An 8228-nucleotide genomic window follows, 5' to 3' on the forward strand; every position below is an offset into this window, starting at 1 on the left:
TATATATCAAGTCGAGTGGGAGTAAGATTGTCTTCCTAATATTGTATGTTGATGACATACTCCTGATTGGGAATGACATACCTCTCTTAACTTCGGTAAAAGTATGGTTGAAGAACCATTTCCAGATGAAAGATCTGGGTGAGGCACAAAGAATTTTGGGCATCCGTATCTATCGAGATAGATCACGTCGGATGTTATCTCTCGATCAGAGTCTTATATAGACAAGATTCTAGAGAGATTCAAAGCATGACTAACTCCAAAGGGGTTTCTTCCTATGGCTCCGGGGTGCATTTGAGCAAGTCTCAGGCACTAGAGACACCGGAAGAGAAAGAGCGCATGACACGGATTCCTTATGCCTCGGCTATAGGATCAATCATGTATGCCATGATATGCACACGTCCGGACGTGGCATATGCAATGAGTATGACAAGTCGATTCCAACAAAGATCCGGTGAAACACATTGGATGGTCTGTCAAGAACATTCTTAAGTACCTACGGAGGACTAAAGATTGGGCATTGACTTATGGAGGCGATCAAAAGCTATGCGCAACCGGTTACACAGATGCTAGCTTCCAAACGGATCGAGATGACTCGAAATCTCAGTCTGGATTCGTTTTTACTCTTAATGGCGCTTGCGATCATTTGGAAGAGTTCCAAACAAAGTGTTACAGCAGATTCTACGATTGAGTCCGAGTACTATGCCACGTCTGAAGCTGCAAAGGAAGCGATATGGATGCGTCAATTCTTACAAGGACTATCTGTAGTGCCTAGTTCGAATGACCCGATCACCATCTATTGCGACAATAGAGGTGCCATCTTCCAGGCTAAGGAGCCTAAGTCTAGCAACAAGTCTAGACATGTACAACGGAAAGCTCATCTAATCCGAGATTACGTGGAGCAAAAGGAGGTAGTGATAGAAAAGATTGCTACAGATGATAATATAGCAGATCCACTCACTAAACCATTACGACAAGATAAGCATGAAGGGCATGTTATTTCCATGGGAATTAAACGTGTTCCTGAGTTGTAGTACTTTTTTATGGACTAGTTTCATTTTATCGTGTACTCTATACGACATCATCGTTTTGATATTTATATATTTTGTTTTTCATGTGGAGTTGTACGACAATTTTGAACACCACAAAGTGAACTGAACAAACATTATATTTTTGGTCCTTAATTGCCCAAGTGAGCTGATAACTCTGGCAATTATTTTGTGACGTTGGTTGATGGTGGGTTCAACGAGCCATAAGTCAAACGGTTGACTGACCAGTCACAGAGGTGAGTTATACGGATATCTCGTAGGACACAATTGTAACAACGACGTGGAGTCCTAAATGTTTTATAACATTCGGTGCCAGGTCGTGGATAGGACCTCCATGGTGATCCTAAGAGTCGATTCTTTTGACTATCGACTGTCTCTTGAGACTAAGGCAGATTTTGGGTGACTTTGGTTTCTTTCTCACGGTCATCCATAACAGGGGGCCAAGTAGATTGTTTCTGGGTCATTTCATGATGTGCTTAGATCGGCAGGAGTCGAGTTGAAGGAAATATTCAGCCTTTATCAGGTACTCGATATTTCTCAGGGCCACTCGAGGAGTCAGAATCGAAATGCATGGCCATGCTCGAATACGGATTCGTTTTATCAGTTAAGTTACTCTCTAGTCGGGGAAACCACTCTTGATACAGATCGATTGTAAAATACGACCTTTGCGGATGCAGATCTGCAAATTGTTTTACATTGAGTGGGAGAAATTTTAAATGGATATGAGAATCGGTTATCACACATACACTTGTACGGACAAGTGGGAGTTTGTTGGAGCCGGTGTCCTCCAGTTAGTGCGGATAACGTTATTGCACGTACACTTGTACGGACAAGTGGGAGCTTGTTGGGGCTGGTGTCCTCTACAGTTAGTGCAATGACATATAAATCTCTAAAAGGATCAAAGGGTATACTTTTGTATTATTATCAGTTGGTCCACGTTTATCAATAACGGTTGGCTTGCTAGATAAGTTTGACGTTATTGTCATACAGATGGCGGTGATCAACTGGTCCCTAAAAGTCACACCTATAGGATACGTTTGAGAGATGTGACGGTATGAAAATACAGTCATGTTGATGCCCAATATGACTAAGCGGTTAGTCAGAGTTATTGACTAATAATTAGTCAAACGCGATGTTGAGATAATTATTTAATACGGATTAAATAATACTGGCTAAGGTGAATTAAGCGGTTAATTCGCAAATTGAATATAAACGGTTATATTTAATTAATGTATATTGAGTTGATTAATTATACAATATTGTCATTGTCGGACAAGTATTATTAATATGTCGACTAATTCATGTTACTAGTCGATGTTTTATTATCCGATAACGAGTGATGATTTATAATTAAAACCCGTCATATACATTTTAGCGAAACGAGTCGGACCACGAATTAAATAAGGAGAAAGTGGAAAGCCCACTTCCCCCTTGAGCTCACGGTTTGGCCGAAATAAACAAAAGGAGAGTGCTTCTCTCCTTTTGACCTAATCATTGTCATTTGCACAAAAATTAGGGTTTTGGAGGCATTCTCTCTGAAATTCTAGATCTCACATCAAAACGCACAAAAGGGCTCTCTCAATATTGCAAGGCAATTAGAGAGTAATTTCTAGCACAAGGGGCATAGTCTCAGACGATCTTGGGTGCAACGATTAGGAGGAAATCTACTTTGATTTCTGTTCTTAGGCCGAATTCTCATAGGACCCGAGGTTGATTCTTATTCTTTTATCGTTTTCTCTTGTTTTCGTTTATGACAATTAATCACATGATAATTTGCGTTATAGTCCTTATTTTTAAGGGGTTTTATACGGATATTACCCTACAGGATATTGAGGTAAGTAAGCATTTTTCCGATCCTCAAAGGCTTGCTTGTGCATTGCTTGCATGAGAAGATTCAAATAATCATTTCTTGCTTCAACATCTTCCGGCCTGAACTCTTGGTACTCAAAAGGGTAAGGTGGTGTGACAATGGAAGAGGAGGGTATTTCAAGTTCACCCTTTTGTTGTTGGATAATATAATCGGCCTCTTTTGAAAGGGGAAGTAGATAATTGGTCCGGTGGACACTCAATCGACAAATCTTTGAAGGCAAAGTGAAAGAACTAGTCTAACTAGTGAGCCATCCATACTTGGTGTCAAGAGGGTTACGGGCAACCCACTTGTACTTGTGTATCATAGTATGCATATCAACGAGATGACCACCTTCTTTCGCCTCATACTTGTTATCTTTGTTGAAGTTTGGATCAAAGTATTTAGCTAGGATAGTGAATAGGCCTCCATTCACAATAACGGTAGTGCCTTTCTTCCCCCAATCAATATTTAACCATCTATCCACCAAGAACCTTAGAAAGTTAAAAGGCTTGGTGTGTTTCCTACCAACGTTCAAAGCCGACTCAAGAAGAACAAAATTGAGTTTGGTGAAATGGTTGGTGTCTTTTCTTGCATTGATGGTGTTCCCTACAACCTTGTGCCATACTCTTATGCCCGGATGGTGGACTAAAAGAGCACGACTCGCATGGAAGTCTTCAAATTTCCTTCCGGAAATCGCCTCCCAAAGAGGGTCGGGGTCATATTTGCCAACATTCTTAAAATAACTCGGAGAATCACTAAGACCTAAAGCTTTACCCATTTCCTCAAAGGAGATGCGTCTACTAACATTAGCTAGACAAAACTCGATGGTCTCCATGGTCTCAACCTTGTTAATTTTCAAAGAACTCAAAAATTCTAAGGTAAGGGAGGGGTATGTCAATTCTTTTGATTCAAACAATTTCTCCAACCTCATGGCTTTGAAAAAGGCTCTAGTTTGCTCAAGGACACCCAATTTTTCTAAGGTATCTTCACAAATAAACTTGGTGGATTGAAATGATTTTCAAGCAAACTTGGCAAAAGTGTCCCTATGGGATTTGGAAATGAAAATTACCTCCGGATAGTTTGCAAGTTGATCAATTTCCGGAGTAGTAGATGTTGTTTCTCCCATGGGAGGTTGTTGTTGTTGTTGCACTTCCAAGTTGGGTTTGCTACCACCATAGCCAATGCTTTATTTGCTTGAAGAGTCTTTTGCCTTAATGAAAGTGTTTTTGCCTTTGGTGTCTTTGCCTTTGTTGCCTTTGTTGCTCCCTTAGTCCTTGCCATTGATGAATTAACCAAGAAAGGAGTGAAAAATCTTCAATTTCTAGTACACCCAAATCGATTTAAAGATGAAAGGCTTTGCTTTTATGAATTCAAAAATCGACCCAAAGGTTGAAGATTTTGTGCTTGGTTTTGATTTTTGTTGAAAATGGAGTGATTGATTTGTTGTTAAAAGGATGTTTTGATTTGATTTGGTGAATGTTGTTGAGGAATTTTGTTTTTGTGATGGAGAGGATGAGGGTTTTGAGGGTTTTGAGTAGTGTTATGAATGAAGGAATGAAGAAATGAATGTGGGAGGGGGTTTATAAAACACGAAAATTTTGAACTGCAGGGGTAAGACGGACGGATTCTGCTCGGGACGGGCGGATTCTACCTTTTATGGGTTTGGAAAAACTCGCCTAAAGACGGACGTCTTTCAGTGGAGACGCTCGGATTTGCAAACACGGGACGGGCGTCTTCTGCAGAAGACGAGCGGATTCCTTTACAGGGATTTTTCTTGTTTTCCTCAGCCAAGAAGACGGGCGTCTTCCCTTCAGGACGGGCGGATTTTTGAAGAAGGGCGGATTAGGATGCAGGACGCCCGGATTCGCTGACAGTCAAAAATATCAAAAGTTCAGCTCAATTCAGGACGTGCGTCTTTTACCCAATACGTCCGGATTGCTTGAAGACGGGCGGATTCTCCTGAATCCGCTCGGATTCTACCCCTTTGTACCCGGATTCATTTCCATCCGTGTACAATGCATATCCCTTGTTATTCTTCCATTCTTCTTCAAATCTCGTGTTCTTCATTGTGGGGGCACTACTAAGGCATGGATAGCCTAGGCAATTGCCATCCCCACACTAAGCTAAAGCACTACACATTAATTGAAATTATTAGTCCCTCCCTCACTTCTCTCAAACATGATAATTATCTTGATCAAAGTATAAAAATCCAAAAATAACAAAAATGCAATACAAGAATTGAAATGCAAGTTAGGGAGTTAGAAATATTTACAAATGGTGGTTTAGGGAGGACTCCACCAAACTCTCATTCTTGATGAGATGTCAAGGGGGCATGTTCAAGGTGTTGTTGATGTTGCTCAAAACCTTGAAAAAGTAATCAAAAGCTTGTTCATTATCATGATAGAGGTCTTCAATAGACCTTGGCCCTTGTTGTCGGTCTTGATCGATGGCATTACCAATGTAGGGATTAAAAATCCCTTCAAATTCGTCGTCCCAAAGACCACATACTTCATTAAGTTGATCATTGAAAATCTCTTGATTTGATGGAGACAACTTTCCCATTTCCTTTTCTTGGCCAATGAGGCCATCTACTTCATTGCTTGTTTTTGATGAGCTTTGCAAGCTTTCTTTGTCACAATTCACTTGCTCTTTGAATGGAGCATCTTCAATTTTCTTCTTCCATTGGAGTTCCGACTTCTTCCTTTCATCCTTCCGACTATAATGATCGATCATAAAACACGGTTCATGTAAACGGGTAGCTCTCATAGTCTTGTCAAGATTAAAAGTTATACTCTCATCTCCCACTTCTAGAGTGAGCTCACCATGTTTTACATCAATCACCGCACCCGCGGTGTGTAAGAAGGGTCTTCCTAGAATGATTGGAATGTTGGAATCTTCCTCCATATCAACAATGACAAAGTCCACCGGGATGAAAAACTTCCCAATTCGCACGGGGACATCTTCCCATATCCCTAATGGTGTCTTCGTCGATCTATCGGCCATTTGGAGTGTGATATTGGTGCATTTAAGCTCTCCCATCCCCAACCTTTTACTCACCGAGTACGGCATAACACTCACATTAGCCCCTAGATCACATAAGGCTTTGTTGATCGTGGTGTCGCCAATGGTACACGGTATCGAGAAGCTTCCCGGATCCTTTAGTTTTGGAAGTGAACTCCCTTGAAGTATTGCACTACTCACCTTAGTGAAGGCGATAGTCTCAAGTTTCCGGATCGACTTCTTCTTTGTGAGGATGTCTTTCATGTATTTCGCATAGGCCGGCACGTGATTGATTAATTCCGTGAAAGGAATTGAGACTTCCAAATTCTTCACAATTTCCATAAACTTTCCAAGTTGGTCATCAAATTTGGGCTTGGCTTGACGACTTGGAAAAGGAAGTCTAATCACAATGGGCTCCTTCTCCTTGGCCTTGTCTTCACTTTTCTTTGAAATCTCTTCTTTTGATGATTCTCCATCTTTGGAGTTTTGCACTATTTCTTCCTTATCACTAGCTTCCACAACTTCATCCTCAACTTGCTTCTTCGGTGCTTCATACCTTGTACCACTTCTCAAGTGAATGGCACTAACCGTTTCGTGTCTTGGGGGATTACTTTGAGGTGGTAATCGCCTCTTTTGTCTTTGTGAGCTTGAAGATGCTAGTTGAGTCAATTGTGTTTCCAACATCTTGGTGTGAGCTAGAATGTTGTTGATGGTGGTTTCCTTTGCTTGACTATCTTTTTGCATTTGAGTGAAAAACTCTTGTTGATTCTTTTGCATTTGGAGGACCACGTTTTGAACATCAAAACCTTGGTCATTTTGGTGATTGTATGGATTTTGGTTTTGGTAACCTTGGTTTTGGTTGAAAAAGGGTCTTTGATTTTGGTTTCTCATGGGAGGTGGGGTGTATGTTGTTTGAGGGTTTTGAACATTTTGGCTTTTGTATGAGAGATTTGGATGGAACTTGGTGTTTTCATTGTAATAGTTGGAATAAGGGGTACCACTCTTGTATGCTTGGAAAGCATTCACTTGTTCATTTGTTCCCCTACATTCACTTGGGTCATGTCCCAAAGTTCCACAATTCTCACATATCCCACTTGGGATTGATGAGGATGCCGTCATGGCATTAACATGATGCTTCGGTGATTTTGAGGCTTCTTCAAGTCTAGCCATAGCTTGTTCAAACTTCAAATTGATCGTGTCAATGTGAGCACTAAGTTGAGCACCCAATTGAGTAACGGAGTCCACTTCATGCCTTCCTCCTCTAGTAGCCTTGCGAGGTCTATTATATTGTGAGTTATGGACCATCATTTCCTCAATCTTGTTCCAAGTTTGATTGTCATCAACTTCGGTGAACATTCCATTTGATCCCATGTTGAGAATGTTCCTTGAATCTTCATATAAACCGTTCCAAAATTGTTGTACCAAGAACCACTCGCTAAGTCCATGGTGAGGACATGAGCGACAAATTCCCTTGAACCGCTCCCAAGCTTCATACAAAGATTCTTCATCCCTTTGCTTAAAACGCGTAATTTGAGCTCTTAGCATGTTAGTCTTTTCCGGTGGGTAGAACTTTTTGTAGAAAGCTAGAGCCAACTTCTTCCAAGAATCTATTCCGAGAGTGGCCTTATCAAGGCCTTTCAACCATTGTTTCGCGGTGCCGATTAGAGAAAAAGGAAATAAGACCCATCGAATTTGGTCTTGAGTTACACCGGTTTGAGAAATCACATCACAATAGTCACAAAAGGTTTCCATATGAGAATGAGGGTCTTCACTAGGCATCCCCCCAAATTGGCTTCTTTCGACTAATTGGATAAAGGCGGATTTGACAATAAAATTTCCGGTCAAATGTTGTGGTGTGGGAGTACCATTGGGTAGGTTCTCCTCGGTGGGTACGGAATGTGATGAAAATTTAGGCATTGTAGGTTGATTTTGTGGGGTATTTTGTGTTGGGTTCTCCTCACCTTCTCTTGCAAAAGGGTTGATGAACTCAATAGTTGGTTGAATATCCACTACCTCACTAATACCTCTCAAATTCCTCCAAGCAAATCTCCTATTGTTTGTCAAGGTCCTTTCAATTTCACGGTCAAAAGGTAACAAATCACCTTGTGACCTTCTAGACATGCAAAATATCAAACAACTCGAAAACAACTAGAACAAACCTTGAGGAGTTTTACTTCCCCAAGGCAAAGAAAGACACAACTAATAACAATGTAAGAAAATCTAAATCAAGTTAACACCGTCCCCGGCAACGGCGCCATTTTTGATCGGTCCGTTTCGTGTTCACAATTTAATAGATGTTGTCATTGGGTCACGTCCGAATCAAAACACAAGTT

At 40.9% G+C, this 8228-nt stretch overlaps 1 non-coding gene across 1 annotated transcript; it reads left to right on the forward strand.

Moving 5' to 3' along the window:
• Positions 1–7333: 7333 nt before the first annotated feature.
• Positions 7334–7440, forward strand: LOC141616478 (small nucleolar RNA R71). The gene has a single exon (XR_012530825.1). It is a non-coding gene; the product is annotated as a small nucleolar RNA R71 (small nucleolar RNA).
• Positions 7441–8228: the final 788 nt, after the last annotated feature.

This window comes from Silene latifolia, chromosome 11 (genome assembly GCF_048544455.1).
Source record: "Silene latifolia isolate original U9 population chromosome 11, ASM4854445v1, whole genome shotgun sequence".
Lineage (NCBI taxonomy): Eukaryota > Viridiplantae > Streptophyta > Magnoliopsida > Caryophyllales > Caryophyllaceae > Silene > Silene latifolia.